This window comes from Artemia franciscana, chromosome 9 (assembly GCF_032884065.1).
Source record: "Artemia franciscana chromosome 9, ASM3288406v1, whole genome shotgun sequence".
In the NCBI taxonomy this organism is placed as follows: domain Eukaryota; kingdom Metazoa; phylum Arthropoda; class Branchiopoda; order Anostraca; family Artemiidae; genus Artemia; species Artemia franciscana.
Genome location: NC_088871.1, coordinates 7,746,567 through 7,772,198, shown reverse-complemented (window position 1 = coordinate 7,772,198; position 25,632 = coordinate 7,746,567). Strand labels below are relative to the sequence as shown.

At 37.0% G+C, this 25,632-nt stretch overlaps 1 protein-coding gene across 4 annotated transcripts in view; it reads left to right on the top strand.

Annotated features, from left to right (window-relative positions):
* Positions 1-25,632, top strand: part of LOC136030951 (zinc transporter ZIP10-like) — a 124,760-nt gene that overhangs the window by 7,853 nt on the left and 91,275 nt on the right. The window contains exon 1 of one of the 4 annotated variants that reach the window (XM_065710087.1): positions 22,103-22,157. The exons of the other annotated variants lie outside the window; for them this stretch is intronic. The gene's annotated coding sequence lies outside the window, so the exon portion shown is untranslated. Of the gene's footprint in view, positions 1-22,102; positions 22,158-25,632 lie in introns of those variants that run through there. 4 annotated transcript variants of the gene reach the window in all.

The window sequence follows — 25,632 nt, the reverse complement described above, 5'->3', positions numbered from 1 at the left end:
CATTTTTAAGTGACCAAAAATTGGAGGGCACCTAGGCTCCCTCCCAAGCTCATTTTTTCTCAAAATCAACAAGTCAAAATTTTGAGATATCCATTTTTTTCAACATAGTCGAAAAATGAAATAATTATGTCTTTTGGGGTGACTTACTCCCCCACAGTCTCCGGGGGAGGGGCTGTGAGTTACAAACTTTGACCATTGTTTGCATATAGTAATGGTTATTGGGAAGTATACAGACGTTTTCAGGGGATATTTTCTGGTTGGGGGGTGGGTCAAGGGGAGTGGGTTACTTGGGATGACCTTTCCATGGAGAATTTATTATGGGGGAAGAGAATTTCCATGAAAGGGGCGCAGGATCTTCTAGCATTCTTAAAAAAACAAAGAAAAAAATAAGTATGAAAAGTTTTTTTCAACTGGATGTAAGGAGTAGCATTAAAACATGAAACGGAGAGAAATTATTACGCATACGAGGAGGTTAATCTCCTACATATACGAATGTAGAAGCTCGCTACGTAAGTTAATTGGAAAGTTACGTATATTTATTACTAACAAAACATTCGTAAAAAATTAAAAGTTCTACTTGCCTTTTTAAGTTATCAAAAAATTGGAGGGCAATAAGGCCTCCTCCCCCACCCCTTTTCTCTCAAAATCGTCTTATCAAAACTATGAGAAAGCCGTTTAGCCAAAATAAGATTAATACGTAAATTTCGTTTTAATTATTCATGTGCGGAGAGCCAAAATCAAAACATGCATCAATTCAAAAACGTTCAGAAATTAAATAAAAAAAATAAGATTTTTTAAATGTAAGTAAGAAGCGATATTAAAACTTATAACGAACAAAAATTACTCCGTATATGAAAGGAGCTGTTCCATCCTCAACGCCCCGCTCTTTACGCTAATTTTTTTTATTGTTTTAAAAGTATAGTTGTGAGAAAGGGTCAAACTTTAGCGTAAAGAGCGGGGCGTTGAGGATGGAACTGCCCTTTTCATATACGGAGTACTTTCTGTTCGTTTTAAATTTTAATGTCGCTCCTTACTTTCAGTTGAAAAAACTTTTTTTTTATTTAATATTAATTTAGGAAGGATTCCAAATTTGAAGAATTGCGTAAAATACTATATTTAAAATTTATATATTATATAAATTTGGTCTTTTTGGGTTTTAAATAAAAAAAACAGGTTTTTTAACTAAAAGTAAGGAGTAACATTAAATCATAAAACGAAAAGAAATTATTACGTTTATGAGGGGGTTCGTCCCCTAATCAATACCTCGCTCTTCATGCTGAAGTTCGAATTTGTTCCAATTCTGCAAGAATGGCACCTGAGTCACAAAGGTCATTTGATTAGAATAAATAGTTGTTTTGAAAGTACTAAAGAAAGCTTAAGCGTAAAGGGCGAGGTATTAACTAGGGGACAGACCCTCTCACTTACGTAATAATTTTAGTTCGGTTTAAATTCTTATGTTGCTCCTTACTTTCAGTTAGAAAAACTTGTTTTTTATACTTAATTGCTGATCTGTTTTAAATAAAGCCGGGAAGTCCGGTTCCCCCTTCATAGAAATTTCGAGTACCCTATGAAAACTTCCTCCAAGAAAAGATCCTCCCTCGTAACCTACTCACCCGATCCCCCCCCCAGAAAAATCCCCGTGAAAATGTCTGCATACTTCGTAATAACCAATATTATACGTAAACAATGGGCACAGTTAATAACTTATAGCCCTTCCCCCGGGGAATGTGGGGCATTAAGTCATCCCAAAAGACATAGATTAGATTGGTCGACAATGTTGAGCAAAATAGCTACGTCAAAATTTCGATCAGATTACTCTGGGAAAAAATGAGCATGGGAGGGGGCCTAGTTGCCCTCGAATTTTTTGGTCACTTAAAAAGGGCACTAGAACTTTTAATTTACGTTCGAATGAGACCTCTCATGGTATTCTAGGATGGTTGGTTTGATACGATCACCCCTGAAAAAAAAAGAAGAAATAGACATGCACAAATAGACATGTGGAATACAAAATTCCACATTTTTGCAGATAGGAGCTTAAAATCTCTATAGTAGAGTTCTCTGATACCCTGAATCTGATAGTGTGATTCTTTTTAAGATTTTTTGACTTTTAGGGGATGTTTCCCCTTTTTTTGAAAATAAGGCAAATTTTCATGGGCTTGTAACTTCTGATGGGTAAGACCAAACTTGACGAGAGCCGTATATTGGAATCAGCATAAAAATTTGATTCTTTAGATGTATCTGTTGCTATCAAAATTCGGTTTTTAAAGTTTCGGCTACTATTGAGCCGGGTCTCTCCTTACTTACAATTTGTTACTACGAACTGTTTTGAAAAAACGGCTCGTCCGTCCGGTGACCGGCGTTTACTCCCCGGCATTAACCCCCTTGAAAATCTCCCCTGCGGAAAATCCCCCTGGAAAAATCCCTCCCCTCCTTGGAAAGTACCCACACCCACTCGTCGTTTAATACCCCCCCCTCCTTGAAAAATATGAATTTCCAAATTTGAGAATTTTATTTGGGTTTTGTTTTTTTTTATTTTCCGTAGGGAGAAGGAATTTTGGTACTTGTGTGTTTTGCGCGACTCACTCAAGTTTACGTTGTGTAAAACTCGTTGTGTAAAACTGGTTTCTTTGTTAGTTTCTTTCAGTTTAGCGTGAGACAGTATAAAGACAAGCGACAGAATAGATTGGAAATGTATAACTTCGGCTATATATTTGCACTTTAGGGAAGGAGTAAAGTATTTGGAAACTTTGAAGTCAGAAAACAATTCTCCTGACACGCCTACCAATTTTCATCGTCCTAGCACGTCCAGAAGCACCAAACTCGACAAATCACTGAGCCCCTCCTCCCAAATCCCCCAAAGAGAGTGAATCCAGTACGATTCTGTCAATCACGTATCAAGGACATTTGTTTATTCTATCCACCAAGCTTCATCCTGATTCCTCCACTCCAAGTGTTTTCCAAGATTTCCCCCTCCAACTCTCCCCAATGTCAAAAGATCTGGTCGGGATTGAAATAAGAGCTCTGAGACATGAATTCCTTCTAAATATCAAATTTCATTGAGATCCGATCACCTATTCGTAAGATAAAAATACCCCAATTTTCACGTTTTCCGAGAATTCCAGTTTCCCCCTCCAACCCCCCCCCCCCAAAGTCACAGGATCTGGTCGTAATTTAAAATTAGAATTTTAAAGCGCAAGACTTTTCTAAATATCAAATTTCATTAAGATCTGGTCACCCTTTCGTAAGTTACAAATACCTCAATTTTTCAAAATTACCTCCCCCCCCCCAACTTGACCAAAGAGAGCAGATCCGGTCTGATTAGGTCAGTCACGTGTCTTAGACAGGTTTTTATTCTTTCCATCCAGTTTCATCCTGATGTCACTGCTTTAAGTATTTTCTAAGATTTCCGGTCCCCCTCAACTGCCCCCCCCCCACCCCTAATTATACTGGATCCGGTTGAGATTTAAAATTAGAGATCTGAGTCACAAGGTCCTTCTAAATATGAAGTTTCATGAAGATCCGATCACTCCTTCGTAAGTTAAAAATACGTCAATTTTTCTAACTTTTCAGAATTAACTCCCCCCCCAATAGAGCGGATTCGTTCCAATAATGTAAATCACGTATCTAAAACTTCTACTTATTTTTCCTACCAAGTTTCATCCTGATCCCTTCAATCTAAGCGTTTTCCATGATTTTAGGTTCCTCCACCCCGAAATCCCCCCAAAGTCACCAGATCCGGTCGGGACTTAGAATAAGACCCTTGAGACACGATATCCTTCTAAATATTTAATTTCATTGAGATCCGATCACCCGTTCGTAATTTAAAAATACCTCATTTTTTCAGAATTACCCCCCTCCCTCCCCCCTGAACTACCCTAAAGAGAGCGGATCCATTCCAGTTATGTCAATCATGTATCTAGGACTTGTGCTTATATTTCCCACCAAGTTTCATCCCAATCCCTTCACTCTAAGTGTTTTCCAAGTTTTAGGTTTCCCCCCCCCCAATGTCACCAGACCCAGTCGGAATTTAAAATAATAGCTCTGAGACACGATATCCTTCTAAATATCAAATTTCATTGAGATCCGATCACCGGTTTGTAAGTTAAAAATACCTCATTTTTTCAAATTTTTCAGAATACCCCCCCCCCCCCCCGAACTACTCCAAAGAGAAGGGATACGTTCCGGTTATGTCAATCATGTATTAGGACTTGTGATTATTTTTCCTACCAAGTTTCATCCCTATCTCTCCACTCTAAGTGTTTTCCAAGTTTTAGGTTCCCCCCCCAATGTCACCAGATCTGTTCGGGATTTAAAATAAGAGCTCTGAGACACGATATCCTTCTAAATGTCAAATTTCATAGAGATCCGATCACCTGTTCGTAAGTTAAAAATACCTCATTTTTCTAATTTTTCAGAATTAACCCCCCCCCCCCCTCCCCCAACTACCCCAAAGAGAGCGAATCCGTTTTGGTTATATCAATCATGTGTCTAGGACTTCTGCTCATTTTTCTCACTAAGTTTCATCCCGATCCCTCCACTCTAAGTGTTTTCCAAGATTTTAGGTTTCCCCCTCCCAACCCCCCCCCCCCAATGTCACCAGATCCGGTCGGGATTTAAAATAACAACTCTGAGACACGATATCTTTCCAAACTTTAAATTTCACTGAGATCTGATTAACCGTTCGTAAGATAAAAATACTTCTATTTTTCTATTTTTTCCGAATTAACGGGCTCCCCACTCCCCCCCAGATGGCCAGATCGGGAAAAACACTATTTCTAATTTAATCTGGTCCGGTCCCTGATACGCCTGCCAAATTTCATCGTCCTAGCTTACCTGGAAGTGCCTAAAGTAGCAAAACCAGGACTGACAGACCGACAGAATTTGCGATTGCTATATGTCACTTGGTTAATACCAAGTGCCATAAAAAGGAAAAACATAACAAGAAAAAAAATATAACAACATTCAAGGTAACAAGGGGAACCGCCGAGCTTTCATCTTTGCAAAATCGTCAACCAGCTGGTTGTAGTCCAAATCTTTTTACCAAATCCTTCTCTGCAAATATCAAAAGGAGGGGACTGTGACGATCATCTCCTGTTGTAGACCGCAGGTAGTTTTTCACTATTTCTAGGCTAGAAAACAAACGCTCATTGCTCGCTGTTGTCTCAGGAAGTGCGGCAGCAATACGAAGTACTTTAATTACTTTTGAGTAAGCCACTGGTAATGCCTGAAGATGGTCGACAATGTCTAGGAAGTTTTCCCGCTTTTTTTCCTCATTGAGCAAGAAACGCTTGGCAATACCAGCTTGAGATTCGAGAAGAATGCTGTCGACATCCAGCTCGCCGTAAAGAGAAGAAAAAAGCTTGAGCAGCTCTGTGTCCATAAACTTGGTTGAGCTTGGATCCAAGGCTTCGAGCGTACTCAGCACTGGCAAGTTATCTGTGAACCTTCTGTTAAATTCGGCTAGTAGACGGTCAAAAGTTTTGAAGTATTCTTGCTTCATTTCATCCGCCAAAGTAGTAGTCCAGTTTCCAGATTCGATTAAATTCTTTCTTAGCGTCAAAGTTGTCACAAATTGTTTCCGATGCTTGGTGATCTTTTGAATTCTTCAAGGTCGTCCTTTCTGACCAACAGAGGAGGGTCTAGTCGCGGGTCCATTCACAGCAGGTACTTCAATTTCGAGTTCTGTTGCAAACTATTTAGCCCTCTTGAAAAGCGATACAAATAAAGCATCTGAACGCAGGTCAGTGAGTTTGCTTCTTGTGGCCTGAATCAGGGTGCGCAATCGAGAAATAACCAAGTCGACGGTGACGGCATGGAGTTGCTGAGACAGCGATTTCGTCGCTCGTGTAATTGCTTCTATTTAATGCAATTGGGAGATAACAAGGAATGATTCCATCAAGAAATGATAGGCCAGGAACTGACCTATTTAGTCTATCAACTCAGAAGAACTACTGCAAATATTCAGAATTTATAATATGAATATAATCATCTAGGAAACGGGCATTTTCTAGAACTTGAGAAATAGATTATGTATCTAACCTGCTTTCAAAGTTTACAATGGTTAATAGCAAATAGTGTTATTATTATGGCCGGCAAAGGACCCTTTTTGGTGGAAGCTTGGGCCCCCTGGAAAATCTGGGGTGGGCATTTGCCCCCCCCCCCACAAATGACGCCTCTGCATCAGAGCTTACTCTTGAACCTAGTCATGACACTGGTCTAGAAGATCATTTCTTAGATTTAAATATTAATGTTTCTGATAATAATAAATTAAGTTTTCAAATGTATAATAAAACGGATGATTTCGATTTTGAAGTGATTAATTTCCCGTTCCCTGAAAGTAATATACTCTCATATATCACATATTCGGCATTTTTCTCACAGTACTTAGATATGCAAGGATTTGTAGTAATCATATTGATTTTAAAAATAGATGCAAAATTTTAAGCCAAAAAATTTATTTTAAGAGATTTTCCTGCAAATAAATTAACTTGGCAATTTAAAAAATTGACTTTTCATTATAACGAACTTTTAAATAAATACCAAAAGAATTATCTTGAAATACTTAGCGAAATGTTTGGTCAATTTTGATTTTCCTTAATACTGAGTTTGGCGTGTCCCTAATTTTTGACAGTGGATTTCCGGAGGTTTTTGCATATATTTTGGTTTCATATGGTCTTATTTGACATTCATTTCCTTGATTTTTAATGAGGTCATTTGAAAAACTTTGAATCATTGTTTAGTTTTAATATAGATTGTGAATTTGGTAACTTAAATACATGAGAGCCAGAACTAAGGTAGGATAAGCTTGTTTTGGTGTTACTTGGTTGTTCTACATTTGCTTGTTTTTTTCATAGGCATATATTTTGGGGGTGATACCTAACGCGGGGATACCATAGGGAATTTATGGTAGACACGCCACTTGCCTGGGTAGAGAATTTAAAGTGCCGAAACCCTAGGGAAGTGAGTATTCTCCTGATGAGCCCTTGTGTTGGGTTGTTGCCTCTGAATTATTTGTCTTTGCTGTTTTTATCGTTTGGTAAATGACGACTTATACTTATTGACGACACGACTGCCTGTCCATGGAATATATATATATATATATATATATATATATATATATATATATATATATATATATATATATATATATATATATATATATATATATATATAGTATATATGTATAGTATCATTTAATATTATAATGTACCTTTTATGCAGAACATGATTTCAAACAGTTCGTGGTAACGGAGTGTAGTAAGGAGCGACCCGGCTCAATAGTAACCAAAACTCTAAAAAATGGAACTTTGATACCAATAGCTACATCGAAAGAATCGCATTGTAATGCTGATTTTAAATATATAATTTTCATCAAGTTTAGTCTTACCCATCAAAAGTTACGAGCCTGAGAAAATTTGCGATATTTTAGAAAATAGTGGAAAACACCCCTTAAAAGTCATAGCATGTTAACAAAAATTGTACCATCAGATTCAACGTATCAGAGAACCCTACTGTAGAAGTTTCAAGCTCCTATCTACAAAAATGTGGAATTTGCATTTTTTGCCAGAAGGCAGATCACGGATGCGTGTTTATTTGTTGTTTTTTTTTCCCAGGGGTGATCGTATCGACCCAGTTGTCCTAGAATGTTGCGAGAGAGCTCATTGTAACGAAAATGAAAAGTTCTAGTGCCCTTTTTAAGTGACCAAAAAAATTGGAGGGCACCTAGGTCCCGTCCCACGCTAATTATTTTCCCAAAGTCAACGGATCAAAATTCTGAGATAGCCAGTTTATTCAGCGTAGTCCAAAAACCTTATAACTATGTTTTTGGGAACGACTTACTCCCCCACAGTCCCCGTGTGAGGGGCTACAAGTTACAAACTTTGACCAGTGCTTACATATAGTAATGTTTATTGGGAAGTGTACATGCGTTTTCAGGAAGATTTTTTGGTTAGTGGGAGAGGTTGAGAAGAGGGGGATATGCTGGGAGACCTTTCCATCGAGGAATTTGTCATGGGGGAAGAAAATTTCCATGAAGGGAGGACAGGATTTACTAGCATTATTTAAAAAAAACAATGAAAAAATAAATATGAAAAAGTTTTTTAAGCTGGAAGTAAGGAGCAGCATTAAAACTTAAAACGAACAGAAATTATTACCCATATGAGGGGCTCACCTCCTCCTAATACCTCGCTCTTTACGCTGAAGTATTTTTAGTAATGTCAACTATTTATTCTACGGCTTTTGTGATTCAGGGGTCATTCTTAATGAATTGGGACAAAATTTAAGATTTAGTGTAAAGAGAGAGGTACTGACGACGAGGCGAACTCTCTCATATATGTAATAAAAACATGAGAATAAAAAGTTCTTTACGTTAGCTAATTTATAAATTACGTATATCTTTTAGTAATAAAAAGATTCGTAAAAAATTAAAAGTTCTAGTTGCCTTTTTAATTAACCAAAAAATTGGAGGTCAACTAGGCTTCCTCCCCCGCTCTTTTTTCTCAAAATCATTCTGTCAAAATTATGAGAAAGCCATTTAGCAAAAAAAAATAAATTTGCAATTTTCGTTTTAATTATTCCTCTGTGGGGAGCCAAAATCAATACATGCATTGATTCAAAAACGTTCAGAAATCAAATAAAAAAAAACAAGTTTTTTCAACTGAAAGTAAGGAGCGACATTAAAACTTAAAACGAACAGAAATTACTTCGTATATGAAAGGGACTGCTTCCTCATCAACGCCCCGCTCTTTACGCTAAAGTTTGACTATTTCTCTCAACTCTTCTTTTCAAAACAGTAAAAAACTTTAGCGTAAAGAGCGGGGCGTTGATGAGGAAGCAGCCACTTTTATATACGAAGTAATTTCTGTTCGTTTTAAGTTTTAATGTCGCTCCTTACTTTCAGTTGAAAAAACTTGTTTTTTTTATTTAATTCATACAGGAACACCCTAAAAATAAGTGGGATAGTCGAAGCAATGTCGAGTATGCCTGCAGGTGAATTGGGGGGGGGGGCTATAATTATGCCTCTCGAAAATCATAATAGGCATGTTTTTAAAGACACATTTCTAAAATCATAATATACAGTTCATTGAATTAATTCAATTCAGCAAGATTATTGCTTCTTTTTTGGGCCATGTACATACGCATTGCTAAGCCTTTAAGCCGAAAAGGAAGGATATATCCTTGAATAGTTAGATGTCACGACCGTCCATTACTTTCATTTTAGTATTAAATTTTATTTTTTCCTGGTAGCCAGTATACAATAGTCTTATTTTGTGGTTCATTTTGAAGCGATAGTAATCTTTTTCATTAATACTTTGGTTTCACTCTTAGGTATGTCTATGAATTTTTGAAATTCGTACACAGAAAATTCTTTATATATATTCGGAAACCATTCGAAAACCTTTCAAGACCTTTAATTGTCTAGCAAGGATCATAACTTTCAACCTAAAACTGTAACAGTAGAACTAAAAAGCTATTTATCATTTCAAAGCTAACGGTCCATGAAGTAGCCATGACTATTCCCCTTCGAAACACCCAATCATAAGGTAATGGAAATAAGCTTCTATTAAAACGGTTATAAACAGCAACAAAGCTCTTATTTCATTCTTATCATCATAACTTCACTAAATATTAGGAGTGGTGATGCCTCACTGGATTTAACAACATCCCTATCCCTGCTTTTCAACACATCCCTATCCCACCATTCCAACGACAGCCCTAGTTTTAACCGCATCCATATCCTGTTGTTCCGAACACAGCCAGCAGGTGCATGTTACACAATAGGAGATTGTTTGCCTACATTGAGGATGATGTAATCTTGCATGACTTGATGGGTTGATTGGGAGTGACGTAATCTCGCGTGCCATGCTATATTTGGGGCCCGTGGAGAACCCCTCTTGTAACTGAGAACGGTGTACACGTGCACGCAACGTAATGACGGTGCACACATGAGTGTTGCGTAATGGCAAGACAAACTTGAGATGTAATGTAATGGTAGCACGCACGTGGGATTTTACGTAATGACGGGGGGGGGGGGAATTGACTGTTATGTAATCACAGCCCACATGTGGGTGTTACGTAATGACAGTGCACACGTGGGATGTTACGTAATGACGGTACACACATTGGTGTTACATAATAACGGATGTGGGTTAGAGTCGTTAGACACCATTTACACAAGGTTCACTAAGATTGTAGCCTCAATGGAAGAACAATTTATTCCTATGCACAATAAATACACCCGTGTTGCATTACCTAAAGCCAATATTGAACTGATTAGAGCAAAACAAAAAGCATGGAGAGACCACAAAAGTAATCGACTAAGTAACGACCGAGAGAAAACATTCAAGAGGCTCCGCAACAGGGTTCGAAAAGTAACAAGAAGAGAAGGAAAGCTTAGAGAACGTAAATTAGCTTTCTCCTTGAAAGAAAACCCAAAAATTTTCTGGAAATACGTGAACAGCAAAAGGAAAAACAAAGGTGGAGTCTCATCTCTTTACGATCCCGTGAAACAAAAGCTGGTACACGACCCCATGGACAAGGCAAATTTTCTCAACAGCCAGTTCTCTTCTGTTTTTACTCAGGAACCTGAGAACGAAGACCACTTTAGCCGCGAGGAACCAATTCAGGGTATAAGCGAATTGATAAGACCGATAGAGATCAAACATAGCGATGTTCTAAAAAAACTAAGAGAACTTAACCCAAGCAAGTCTACAGGCCCAGACAATCTACATCCAAAACTGCTCAAAGAACTTGCAACGGTAATAACAGAGCCACTAGTCTACATTTACAGAAAGTCTCTTGAACTCGGTGAGCTTCCCACTATTTGGAAAAAAGCTATTGTCGTCCCAATATACAAAGGTGGGAAACGAGAAGACCCATCAAACTACAGACCGATAAGCCTCACTTGTATTACGTGTAAAGTACTTGAGTCTCTCATTGCAGACCACACCCTAGAACACTTAAAACGAGAAAAAATACTTACCGAAAAGCAGTTTGGTTTTCTTAAGGAACGATCTGCAGAGATCCAACTGCTTTGTGCCACAGATGATTGGAAGAAAAACATCGACAAGGGGTTCCAGATTGATCTCATATACTTGGATCTCAAGAAAGCCTTTGACAAAGTTCCCCATAAGCGTCTCGTCAAGAAGCTCAGGAAATACGGTCTCTCATCATCCGGGTCCTCATTCAGTCTTCTTCAATGGATTACGGACTTCTTAACTGGCAGAAAGCAAGTTGTGTGCGTAGAAGGTTGTCTCAGCAATGCCGAAGAAGAAGTTCTTAGCGGAGTACCCCAGGGGTCAATTCTCGGCCCCCTTCTGTTTAATCTCTACATCAACGACCTAGTTGAGGGCATCAAATCTGACATCCTTCTCTACGCGGACGACACAAAGCTCTATCGCGTCATCTCGTCATGTGAAGACATTCACCACCTGCAGGCGGATCTCCAACGAATCGATGACTGGATGAGGAAGTGGATCATGGAAATCAATACCCAGAAAAGTCATATCCTCACTCTGGGTCCACAAAACTTTTCGTCCTCATACTTTCTTGGTTCCGCTGCACTCACTCTTAGTAGAGAAGAAAGAGACCTAGGCATCTTAGTGGATTCTGAACTGAACTTCAGTAGCCACTATGAAGCTGTCGTCAAGAAGGCTTCCAAAGTTGCTGGTATGATCAGAAGAAACTTCTCGTGCGAGGACGACAACATGCTTGCTACGCTCTATAAGTCCCTTGTCCGCCCGATTCTTGAGTATGGACATTGTTCTACAAGACCATACTACAACAAGGACATAAATGCTCTCGAAAATGTTCAGAGGAGGATAACTAAATTCTCTCCCAGGTTACGCTTCCTTCCCTACGAAGAGCGGCTTAGAAAGCTTGAAATCCCAACCCTCGCATATAGATTCCATCGTGGTGATCTTATTGAAATGTACAAGCTCTGCAATGGAGCCTATGATAACGTACCAGCCCAGAGAATCGTGCAGTTCAATAAAAATCATCTCCGAGGACATCAGTACAAAGTGAGTATGGAACGTTTTTACAAGGACATGGGCCGATGGACTTTCGGCAACCGAGTTGTTCAGCATTGGAACAACTTACCAGAAAGAGTAATCTGCTCCACAAACCTACGGACATTCAAGAAGGAAGTTGATGAATATTATTCAAGTGACATTTTCTCCTTATGCAAATTTAGAAGAAATGCAAATTAAGATTTTTGTTTTGTAGAGGCTTAACGGCCTGCCATCAAATTTGCGAATATATATATATATATATATATATAATACTTCAAGGAGTTTTTTTCTTCTTCGGGATATCCTTTTCTTTCAAGGTGTTTTTTTTAGGGAACCTTTATGTTTTAATGATTTTTTGTCTCCATTAGGATTCAAAAGGGCCATTACAATCCTATGGAACTGCGTCCTAGACAGCCGCACCAGCAATCTGTTTCGAATACTATGATTCAGGAAAAAGATTCTACGAAATAAACAATTCCACACGCGGAGAATTCCCGTCACGCTTACTAGTATGACTAAGCGATTGATTACGTGTTTCCTATGACTGCAATAACTGAGATGCTGAGGGAAAAGTGTATTATTAGAGTTTGGTTATATTTGAAGTGCACCTGCTTGCTAAGTAATGCTTTAGAAGGGCATTATAAACCCAGACGACAAAGTGATTCTTCATTTCTTAGCTATATGATCCTAGCATTTTGCGGAGTCCCTCTTAGAGAATTCCTAGAGATGATTTCTTAGAAAATGACAAACTTGTTCAAAACATAGGAAAATACCCCTTTTTAGAGATTCTTTTAAAGATTTTTCTTAGATAATGATCTAAGTTTTTTCAAAATATAGTAAAATGGGGGCACAAGATGTTAGCTTACTTAATTTTATAGCTATTTTGATAATTTTTTTTTATATTATATTTTATCAATTGCCAGGCCTTTGACTCTCTATGGCTGACTAGCAAATCCCCAGTAGGGTTTCTTCTGATGACTCCGAGCAATAGAGATCAGCTTAGCCCAATGTACCACTCCCGATGACACTCTTCTGGCGCACATTATCACACCTAAGGGTTTTTTCAAGCTTTTACCCTCAAAATAAGTTTATAAACTAAAAAATGACGATTATTCTATGTTTAAACAACGGAAACTTGCCATTTCATTGCTAGATTGCGATGTTCCATGGCTATTCCAAACCGATGACACTCTATTGCTGACAAACAATACCCTCTAGCATGCATTATCACACATGCCTCTTTTTCGGGCATTCTCCTTCAAATATATTCGTCTACTCTAGAATCGATGGTCTAAACTTAATTAAAAAAAAATCCCCATTAGCGTCTCTTCTGATGACCCCTAGCAATTGAGGCTAGCATGGCACAATATACCAGCCACCGATTGCATGCTTTTGGCGCACATTATCACACTTAAGGGTTTTTTCAACATTTCTCCCTCAATATAAATTTATAAACTAGAAAATAACCGTTGTTTTTTTTATTTGAATGGCAGAAATTTGCCTTTTCATTGCTAGATTGTGTTGTTCCATGACAATTCCCAGCCTGTGACTCTCAATGGCTGACAAACGACAACCTCTAACAAGCATTAGCACACATATGACATTTTTAGAGCATTTTCCTGCAGAAATATTCGTTTATGCTAGAATCGATCGTTTAAGCTTAATGAAAAAACTCCCATTAGCGTTTTTTCTGATGACTTCTAGCAATTGAAGCCAACGTGGCACAATGTACCAGCCCCCGATGGCACCCTTTTGGTGAATATTGTCACACTTAAGGGTTTTTTCAACATTTTCCCCTCAAAATAAACTTATACACTAAAAATGGCCATTGTTTTTATTTGAACCGCAGAAACTTGCCACTTCTTTGCTAGATTGCAATGTTACATGACAATTCCCAGCCCATCACACTCAATGGCCGACAAACGGCACCTTCTAGCAAGCATTTTCACACCTATGAAATTTTTCGAGCATTTTCATGCAAAAATATTCATTTACATAAAAATTGATTGTTTAAATTAAATTTAAAAAATCCCCATTAGTGTTTTTTCTGATGATTTCTAGCATTTGAGGCCAACGTGGCACAATCTCCCACCTCCAATGATACCCTTCTGGCGCACATTATCCCACCTAAGGGTTTTTCTACATTTTCACATCAAAAATAAATATATAAACTAAAAAATCACCATTTTTTTTAAATTGATTTGTGCTGATTTTTGTTCGTGAAACTTGTTGCATGTTGATTTTTTTCTTCATGAAAGTTGTGGATTTTTCTATTTGTAAAACTGAATTTGTTCATGCAAAGTATTTTTTACTGATTCTATTCATATAACTTGTTGCGTGTTGATTTTATCCGTGGAACTTGTTGCGTGCTGATTTTTGATCGTGAAACTTTGCATGCTGATTTTTCTCTTCGTGAAACTTTTATATTGATCTTTCACTTTGTGAAACTGGTTTGTTCATGGAACGTATTGTGTGTTGATTTAACTGTTTTTTTTAATAATAAATTAATAAGCAAAAAAACTATTTCAATAAAATCTCCCCCATAAGCCTCCATGGCCGGGAAAGGACAGGGGAGAAAAATTACCAACATAAAAAATAAAAACAAAATTAAAAAAAATCAAGTCGCTCACCTTAATGATCCCAAAAGTGACAAGCTAAGCAGTGGGTACAACATGATTTCCCCACCTCAATTAAATATGTAACTCAATCCAGAGACATCAACTTCAAGGCAAACCGGGGAAAAAACTTATTTACTAGCTAGAGATTCTCTAACATAATTTTGAACACACCAAACGAGTGGCAGCTTCCTGCAAATCCCGGCATCGTGTTCCAGATTTGTTACAAGCTGTCAGAAGGTTGAAGTCAGACCTCGCTGTTGGACTGTGAAGAATCTGCAAATTGTTGTAAGTGCGAGGATGATAAGATGATTGATCAGAAACAAAAGATATATTATTACATCGGGCAGCAGGAAGATTGCCGTGCACCTGCAAAAAGATGGAGGAAGAACAAGAAAGAAAATACAGAGATTTAAAAATCAAGCAAGGGTTGAAGTAAAGATCGGTTAGTTTCCTCAATAAATGTCCTTGCTTTATCATATATTCTTAAGAGTGGCTTGAGAAACGAGGGAAAAGTTGACGTCCAAATAACAGAACAATATGAAACATAAGACTGAGCTAGGCTGCAGAACAAGACTCTAAAAATCGATCCTGCAAATATGTGTTTGAGCTTTCTAAGGATTTCGAGACTCTTGGAGACTTTCATTTTAATTAGGTCAATATCAAGCTTGAAGGAAAATTTTTTGTGAAGCAAGATGCCTAGGAATCGAACGTACCGATCCTTAGGTTCACTTAGAGAACCTCCTGATACGTATATTTCATTTAAGTCAGGGAAAGCCTTTGAGACTCTGGAGAAAATGAGAAAACATGACTTTGCGACATTTCAGGGAAGATAATTTACATCAAACCAATGGACAACTCTTTCAAAAAGGGCTTTCATCTTTGAACGAAGATCAGACTCATACCAGTTGTGCCAAGAGTACTGTCATCGGTAAAAGTAATAAGTGCATCCGGGAAGGACGAACTTCTGTCACAATTAATGACGGATCCTGGTTGACAAAGAAGACAGCAAATGGTAGGTTTTTAAATTTTTAACTACATTAATAAGATCATTGACACAGACTAAAAAAGTATCAACCCAATGACAAACCCTTGTGGAACGCTAAACTCTATTCCAGAAGGGTTGGAAAAGTACGTATCAACCGAGATCACTTGACCAGATAAATATGAAAGAAAACATTTATTACTTCAGCTTTGAGAACCGTATTTTCTTCTTTAAGCTCCAAATTCTCATTTCGCAAAGCCTCGATTCCCTTTTCAGGCTAAGAATCTTTGTTATAAGCTCTCCGTGTTTCTGATCAAAATACGATACAGTGAGGGACATCATGAAATTATTCAATAATCTCCCCTAGATTGGCTAATTATCAAATCAAAAATCCATGAAACAGAGACTTACTGGCAAGGGCCCCGTATTACTGAAATAATAGCACAAAATAGCTAACAAATATACTTGATACGAAATAGCATCCACGAGCACGCACTAACTCCAAACAGAATGAGTGCTGGGAAGCGACTGTTGCATATTGATTTTTCTTCGTGAAACTTGTACATTGGTTTTTCTCCTCGTGAAACTGATTTGTTTCTTGGAACTTGTTGCATGCTGATTTTTGTTCCTGGAAATTTTTGCTCGTGAAACGTGTTGTATGTTGATTGTTCTCCTTGGAAACTGATTTCGTTCATGGAAATTGTAGCGTTTTAATTTTTGCTCATAGAACCTATGGCGTGCTGATTTTTGTTCATGACTTGTTGCATGTTGATTTTTATCTCCCTGAAACTTGTACATTGATTTCTGTCATCATGAAACTGGTTTTGTTCGTGAAACTGAATTTATTGCGCACTGATTTTTTTAAACTTGTTCGTATTGATTCTTCTCTTCGTGAAGCTTGTACTTTCATTTTTCTCCTCGTGAAACTGATTTTGTTCACGGAGCTTGTTGTGTGCTGATTTTTGTTCGTGAAGCTTGTTGCATGTCGATTTTCTCTTCGTGAAACTTGTACATTGATTTTTTCCCCTTATGAAACTGATTTCGCTCAGGGAACTTCTTGCGTATTAATTTTTTGTTTGTGAAACTTCTTGCACATTGATTTTTCTCATTGTGAAGCTCATACATTGATTTTTCTCCACGTGAAAATGATTCTGATACTGGAACTTGTTGCGTACTGGTTTTTTGTTCATGGAACATGCTGCGTCCTGATTTTTGTTTGTGAAACTTGTTGCACGTTGAGTTCAGCACTCAAGAAGTTCCAGGAACAAAATCAACACGCAAGAACGTTGAAAATCAGAGCGAGATAAGTTCCAGGAACAAAATCAACATGCAAGAAGGTTCATGGACAAAATTAGTATCTTGTCAAAAAAAAATCAATGCACAAGTTTCACAAAAAGAAAAAATCAACATGCGATATGTTTCACAAACAAAAATCAGAGCGTGACAGGCTTCATGAATAAAAAATCAACACGCAAGAAGTTCCATGAACAAAATTCATTCGACGGGGAGAAAAATTAATGTACATGTTTGAGGAAGAGAAAATTCAACATGCAACAAGTTTCAGGAACAAAAATCAGCATTCGTCAAGTCCGCGAACAAAATCAGCGCGCAACAAGCTCCAAGAACAAAATCAGTTTCACAAGAACAAGATCAATTTCGTGAGGGGAAAAATCAATCTACATGTTTCACGAGTAGAAATAGTCAACATGCGACAAGTTCCACGAACAAAATCAGTTCGCAACAAGCTCCATTAACAAAATAAGTTTTTCGGGAAGAAAAATCAATTTTTAAGTTCATCGAAGAGAAAAATGAATATGCAACAATTTTCACGAAGAAAAATCAGCATGAAACAAGTTCCACGAAAACAATCAACACCCAACAAGTTCCATGAGCAAAATTAGTTTGACGGGGAGAAAAACCAATGTACAATATTCATGGTCAAGCAGGGAACAATAAGTTCCACGAAGGAAAATGAGAACGCAACAAGATCCATGGACAAAATCAGTTTTTTAATGAGAAAAACCAATGTACAAGTTTTACAAAGAGACAAATCAACATGCAACAGGTTTCTCGAACAGAAATCAGCACGTAATAAGTTCCATGAACAAAAAATCAACACGCTACAATTTCCTTGAACAAAATCAGTTTCACGAGAAGAAAAATCACCATTCAACCAAGTTACTTGAACAAACATCAATATGCAACAAGTTTCATCAGCAAAAATCAGCACGCAATAAGTTCCACGAACAAAAATCAGCACGCAATAAGTAACAGGAACAAAAATCAGCTCGCTACAAGTTCCATGACTAAAATCAGTTTTATGAAGAAAAAAAACAAATAAATATACAAGTTTCCCTAAGAAAAAATCAACATGCAACAAGTTTCACGAACAAAAAAAAATCATCACGCAACGATTTCCCGAATAAAATCAATACGTAACAAGTTCCATGAACAAAATTCAGTTCATGGAGTTTCTCTTATTTTCACAAAGAGAAAAACCAATGTACAAGTTGCACGAAAAGAAAAATCAACATGCAACTAGTTTTACGAACAAAAGTCAGCACGCAACAAGTTCAATTAACAATAGTTTTCATTTTTTAGCTTATAAATTTCTTTTGAAGGGAAAATGTTGAAATAACTCTTAGGTGTGATAATGTGTGCCAGGAGGGTGTCATCGGGTGGTGCATTGTGCCACGTTGGCTTAAAATACTAGGAGTCGTCAGAAGAAACGCTAATGGGGATGTTTGTTAAAAGCAGGGATAGGGATGTTGTTAAAAGCAGGGATATGGATGATGTTAAAAGCAGGGATAAGGATGTTGTTAAAACCATTGAGGCATCACTACCGATATTCTTTTATTATCTTAAGTAAATTCAAGTATCTGGTTTTGTTGGCTAAATGTTTTAGAATTTTAATATCCTTCCATCCATTTTTCCCATACTTTTGGCTATTTTTTCTGCAAGGTGGACAAAATAAATATTAACAAACTTTTTAAATGCTTGGCACGTGGATAGGGAATGAAAAAGAAAATTTTGAAGCCGATTTAACCAATAAACAAAGATTTCAGAACGCTTTCACTGCAACATTAAAGGAAAAGGTTAATAATTAACGAACTAAAATTAAAGAACGGCTCGGCCCAATAGTATCTGAAACTCTAAGAAACGGATTCTTGACAACAATCGATAATTCAAGATAATTGAATTTTTAAGCTGATTTCAATCAAATGCATACCTACAATTCATTAAGTATAATGCTACCGATCAAAAGCTATGAGCCTGGGAAAATTTGCCTTGAAAAAGGAGGGAAACAACCCCAAACTCAAACAATCTTAATTATGATTATGCTATCACATTCAGCGTATCAGAGGACTCTACTGTAGAGATGCTAAGCTCCTATCTACATAAATGTGGAACTTTGCATTTTTTGGCAGAAGAAAGATCACGGATACGTGTTTATTTGTTTGTGTTTTTTCGTTTCGTTTTTTCCCCAGGGATGATCGTATCGAACCAATGCTCCTAGAAGATTTGAAGAGGATTCATTCAAATGGAAATTAAAAGCTCTAGTGCTCTGTTTAGTGACCAAAAACCATTGGAGAGCAGCTAATCTCCCTGGGAAAAGGGTTTTAAATTGTGAGATTTGCCCATTGTTAACATTTACTATTTGTTATTGGGAAGTACTCAGATATTTTTTAGGTCGGGAGTTTCCTGGGCAGAATTTTCCTTTTGAGAACAGTTTTCGGGTGTGAATTTTCCAGGAGGAATTTGCATCCCATACAAATTCTTTTTATTTGTCTTACTCTCTCTTTGATCGCTCAATTTTACGTTTGGAGATGTTTCAGGGGAATTGTCGTGCGGAAATTTTCAGTGGGGTTGGAATTGTTTCTTGGATTTTCTGCGTAAGAAACTTTCCACTGGGGGGTGGATTTTTCCCCAGGGTGATCGTACCGAACCAATGGTCCAAGAAGATCGGGAGAGGGCTAATTTAAACGGAAATAAGAAGTTCTAGTGCCATTTTGAAGTGACCAAAAAGATGACCTTTAATGATGCCAGACTTTCTGCCGCTCTGACCGATCCTGTAAGGTCATTCCAGACGCTGACCCTGTAAAATCAGGGTATAAAACTAGTTAGTTTTTAAAAAATCATAAAATTACTCAGGGCTTACCTTATTTACGCTTTGAAAAACAAAAATCGCTAGCTGGTAATCACGTAGCTTGCCTATGTTCAAAATATCATTCTTTCTAAAACACTTCGTAGTATTCTGACAGTTCACCCCCTTCACCGGATCCAGTCGGGATTTAAATTAAGAGCTCTGAGACATGATATCCTTCCAAACATGAAATAACATTAAGATCCGATCACTCCCTCGTAAGTTAAAAATACCTCATTTTTTCTAATATTTCAGAATTAACCCTCCCCCCAATTTCCCCAAACTGAGCATATCCGTTCCAGTTATGTCAATAACGTATCTAGGACTTCTGCGTATCTTTCCCACCAAGTTTCATCCGGATCCCTCCACTCTAAGCATTTTCCAAGATTTTAGATTCCCCCCACCAACTCCCCCCAATGTCACCGGATCTGATCGGGATTTAAAATAAGAGCTCTAAGACACGACATTCTTCCAAGTATCAGATTTCATTAAGATCCCATCACCCGTTCGTAAGTTGAAAATACTTCATTTTTTCTATTTTTTTCCGAATTAACCGGCCTCCCACGCCCCCCCCAGATGATCAAATAGGGACAACGACTACTTCTAATTTAATCTTGTCTGGTCCCTGATATGCCTGCCAAATTTCATCGTCTTAGCTTACATGGAAGTGCTTAAAGTAGCAAAACCGGGACAGACCGAGAGAATTTGCGATCGCCATATGTCACATGGTTAATACCAAGTGCCATAAAAAACCGTTAATTCCTTTGAGATTGCATAATTGATGAAAACATTGGATTTGTTCAAGTCCAAAGGGATTGTTAAAGTTTCCGCTTTGCTTCGGTACAGTCCAATTTTGAAAAGTTTTTGCTCAAATTCAGACGAATCTTTCAAGCGAAAAAGTAAAAAAGAACATAAATTCTGGGCTTCAGGATTGAATATCTCCCTCTAATAAGATACTAGCTTGACTTGAAGCTAGCTTGCAAACTAAAAAAAAAAAGTACAATAAGCATGATTATTTGAATAGAATTCACTTCAATTTAATTGCTCTTGTAAGAAGATAATAAGCAATTGACCAACTTAACCTATGAAGATCTATCCTACAAAATATTTTCCTCTTCGAAATGTTCTCCTTCTTATACATAGAAAAAATGGCAAGATTTTATACTTTATGTAAACTGCAAGTGGAGTTGGACGGGGGTAAGAATTTTGCCCTCAAAAGGCCTCTGTAGACTACCTTCTAACGCCAATCTTTTTACAGTGGTATCTAGTCCACCAGATGGAATTTACCCAGGAGAAATTGCAAAGAAATGCCATTTATGATAACATAGGCTAATAATTTTTTTTGTACTGGGCTGTGCAACCGTATGAGGAGTAGAAGATCTTTTTGGGCTTCTCATTGAGTAGTTATTGCAGTGATTCAGTGGATTCTTTTGAAAAAAAATTGTGCTGCCACCGTGTCATGCATGAGGCACTGTTTGACGGGCTGTTTCAACAGCCAAATGTAAAACAGCCTGTTTGACAGGCTGTTTTCCTTGTAGGGTATATGGAATTTGTTTGTATTGTAAGATTCCTGGTTTCTTTATAAATAAGGAACCAGATTATTAACGTTGCTGACTCATTTATAAATGTATTACTTGTATTGACCCCCTCCTTTCGAAATGTATAACAATCTGAATATTAGGGATAACCCTAATTGCAATAGAAACAAAGATTCTTCGTTCAAATTTGTAAGGCCTCTCTTAGTGAGAGGTCAACTGAGGGATGACCCTCACAGCAATAAAAATAAAGCGTCTTCGTTCAAAGTCGGAAGGGTTCTCTTAGTGAGAGGCCAACTTAGGGATGGCTCTCATAGCAATAGAAACTAGAACTCTTCATTCAAATTCGGAAGGCCTCTCTTAGTGAAGGGTCAACTTAGGGATGGCCCCCATAGTAATAGAAACAAAGATTCTTCGTTCAAGTTCAGAAGGCCCTTATTGGTTTGGTCGTAGTCAAGTTTTGTAAATTTTTTACTCATATTTGTACGAATGTGTCCTTCATTTCAATTTAAGTGTTTTGTTTAGAAGCTGATAAGTAATTCAGCTATTATTCCACTTGACCAACTTTTCCTGATTCAACTGTAAAAGGAGTTTATTTTCGAATCAAATATTTATCTCACTTTCTAAAGCTAATCAATTCTACTTTATATTCTAAATTTTTGATCATCCGCTTTAAAAAAAATTACTTACAGATTTGATTTATGGACAGCTTCTTCAGGCCTGTCTCATGTACTAAAGGCTTTGTAAAGGCTAGAGTCCACTTTCTTATCGCTTCTAAGCATATTTTCTTTTTAAATGACTTATAATTAGCTACCACAGTCAAAAGCTTCATGCCTAACTAAGCGCTTGGATTTGCATTGTCAGGATGTGAGTAATTGTTCTCTATTTTAATTTACTTACATGAATATTTGACATTCATAAAAGCCAAAACACAGGGTAGGCCAAAAGTCACTGACCTATTTAAATTTTAAATAACGTTTTTATTTTAACAGTTATATGCATGAAATTTTAGTATCATAAAGTCAAGGCGATGGAAATTGATTTTCTATCACACATGTATACCGTACGTTTTACGTATCTTCTACGTATACCGTATCATACTATATATCGTACATTGTACCTTATTGAATTTCTCCATAATTGATTTCCAGGATCTTAAAAAAAAAGAAACTAAGCAAATAAAAAGTATTAATAAATAAAAAAGATACTGAAAAACAAAAAGGGCCAGTGACTTTTAAAAGTAGGGCAGCACGTATTATTAGGTATTGATTAAGAAGTTATGCTTAGTTATGCTTAGATCAACTTTGGCCGAAATAAAACACCATCATGTGAATAATATACATAAAGAGTTTCGATTTTGGACTATTATTTTGTAATAATAATCGTTATATAGGGCCCCCCCTAGGAACGTCTGAATCGATTTCTACACCTTAGATACACCTATTTATTGACTTTGCTTCTGTTATGAAGTTTGCAAATTGTGACCATTTAAGATCCTTTAAAGCTGATGTCTCATCGAAAGAGACCTGCTATGACTTGGATTTGACTGCTATGACCTGTTAGACGTCGACAGTCTGGATTTTTGATCAGTAGAGATTTGTCAAACAGTTCGTGGTAACGAACTGTAGTAAGGAGCGACCCGGCTCAATAGTAAACGAAACTCTAGAAAACGGAATTTCGATGCTAAAAGATATATCAAAAGAATCGGATTTTTATGCTGATTTCAAATATATAAGTTTCATCAAATTTAGTCTTTGTCATCAAAAGTTACAAGCCCGAGAAAATTTGCCTTATTTTGGAAAATAGGGGGTAACACCCCCTAAAAGTCATAGGATCTTAACGAAAATTACACCATCGCATTCAGCGTATCAGAGAACCCTATAGCAAAAATTTCAAGGTCCAATCTACAAAAATGTGGAATTTCGTATTTTTTGCCAGAAGACAAATCACGGGTGCGTGTTTATTTGTTTTTTTGTTTTGTTTTTTTTTTTTTTTTTCCAGGAGTCATCGTATCGACCAAGTGGTCCTAGAGTGTTGCAAGAGGGCTCAGTCTAACGGAAATGAAAAGTTCTAGTGCCCTTTTTAAGTGACCAAAAAAATTGGAGGGCACCTAGACCCCCTCCCACGCTCATTTTTTTCCCAAAGTCAACGGATCAAAATTTTGAGATTGCCATTTTGTTCCGCATAGTCGAAAACCATAATAACTATGTCTTTGGGGATGACTTACCCCCCACAGTCCCTGGGGGAGGGGCTGCAAGTTACAAAACTTTGACCAATGTTTACATACAGTAATGGTTACTGGGAAGTGTACCGACGTTATCAGGGGGATTTTTTTGGTTTGGGTGTGGGGTTCAGGGGAGGGGGGTATATGGGAGGATCTTTCCTTGGAGGAATATTTCATGGGGGAAGAGAAATTCAATGAAAAGGGCGCAGGACTTTCTAGCATTACTATAAAAAAAACAATGAAAATATAAACATGAAAAAGTTTTTTCAATTGAAAGTAAGGCGAAGCATTAAAACTTAAAAAGGAACAGAGATTATTACGCATATGAGGGGTTCTAAAAATACTTTAGCATAAAGAGCGAGGTATTTAGGAGGAGATAAACACTTCACTCTTTATGCTAAATTTTTTTTAAATAATTTCAACTATTTATTCTACGGCCTTTCTGATTCAGGGGCCATTCTTAAAGAATTGGGATAAAACAAGATTTAGTGCGAAGAGCGAGGTATTAACGAGGGGACCAACCCCCTCATATATATAATCAAAAATATAACAATATAAAAGTTTGTTATGTAAGTTAATTCTTAAGTTACGTATTTTTTTTTACTAATAAAAACGTTCGTTAAAAATAAAAGATCTAGTTGCCTTTTTAAGTAACCGAAAAATTGGAGGGCAACTAGACCTCCTTCCCCACCCCTTATTTCTCAAAATCGTCTGATCAAAACTAAGAGAAAGCCATTTAGCCAAAAAAATAATTAATATGCAAATTTCATTTTAATAATTTATGTACGGAGAGCCAAAATCAGACATGTATTAATTCAAAAACTTTCAGAAATTAAATAAAAAAAACAAGTTTTTTTAAATGAAAGTAAGGAGCGACATTAAAACTTAAAACGAACAGAAATTACTCCGTATATGAAAGGGGCTTTTCCTCCTCGACACCCCGCTCCTTGCGCTAAAGTTTGATTCTTTCTCGTAACTCTACTTTTTAAAACAATAAAAAACTTTAGCGTAAGGAGCGGGGTGTCGAGGAGGAAAAGCCCCTTTCATATACGGAGTAATTTCTGTTCGTTTTAAGTTTTAATGTCGCTCCTTACTTTCATTTAAAAAAACTTGTTTTTTTAAATGTTTCAGAAACGCAAATAAAAAAAAAATCTCTATAATTTTAATTATCAGTAATTGACCACTTTTATTTTAGGTTATGTGATTTTGGCTTTAAGATTAGTTTGGTTTATTGATTACAAAATATCAACCATTTCTTGATAATAATGACTGCGCGTGAGAAAAACTACTGGAGCCTTGCAGCGGTGCAGCCGGAGATGGCGCACCATCTCCTCAATTATTAGCTTTTTTTTTAGTTTATGTGGCTATATTATTTAGAAGTGACTGGGCAGTCTTTCCATAACTTGTTGAACTTGGATAAGACATGTAAATAAACGGCTGAAAACTAACAGTTCGAAAATCTGTGGATGTATCCAATTCCTTATCCTGTTTGACAAAATCCTTCTTATAAATCTTTTATGGCGTAGTTATCTCGGTCCGGTCTCAGTATTTCATTTTATCTGTTTTCTCTTTTTTTCTCATTTTTCTTAATGTCTCGTTTTCTCCCAAAGACCCTCTGTTTTGTTTTTGCTTTTACCAAAAGGAGCCACATTTTCTATTATTGCTTATAAGAACACTTGGGAAGCGTAGCAAGTTTCGAATATATTTTTTCCCGTGTAGTTTCTTGAACGCCTGTAATATACATCCCCTTTCCAGGAAACTAACAGCACCCGGCCCGGGAAATATTACCATTATTTTTATCTTTTTCGTAATTTCCATTTAATCCAATAGCTTTACCAATTCCAATATTTTATCCACAAAATTTGACAAATTTATACCCCCACCCAAATAGTGTCGCGCAGAGGGTTCCTTATACAGCCAAACATTCCAAAAGTTATATATCCTTTTTTGTTTTGCGAAATTTATGCTTTGTTTCCTGGCATATTTCGAATTGCCATAGTCGAGCATGCTAAAATTGATTCATTTAGCTAGATTTAAAAAAAAAATCGAATAAAAAAAAAAAACAATAAAGGAAATGTTTTCCACGTGGAACAATATGAAATTAAGCAGGTTTTTTTT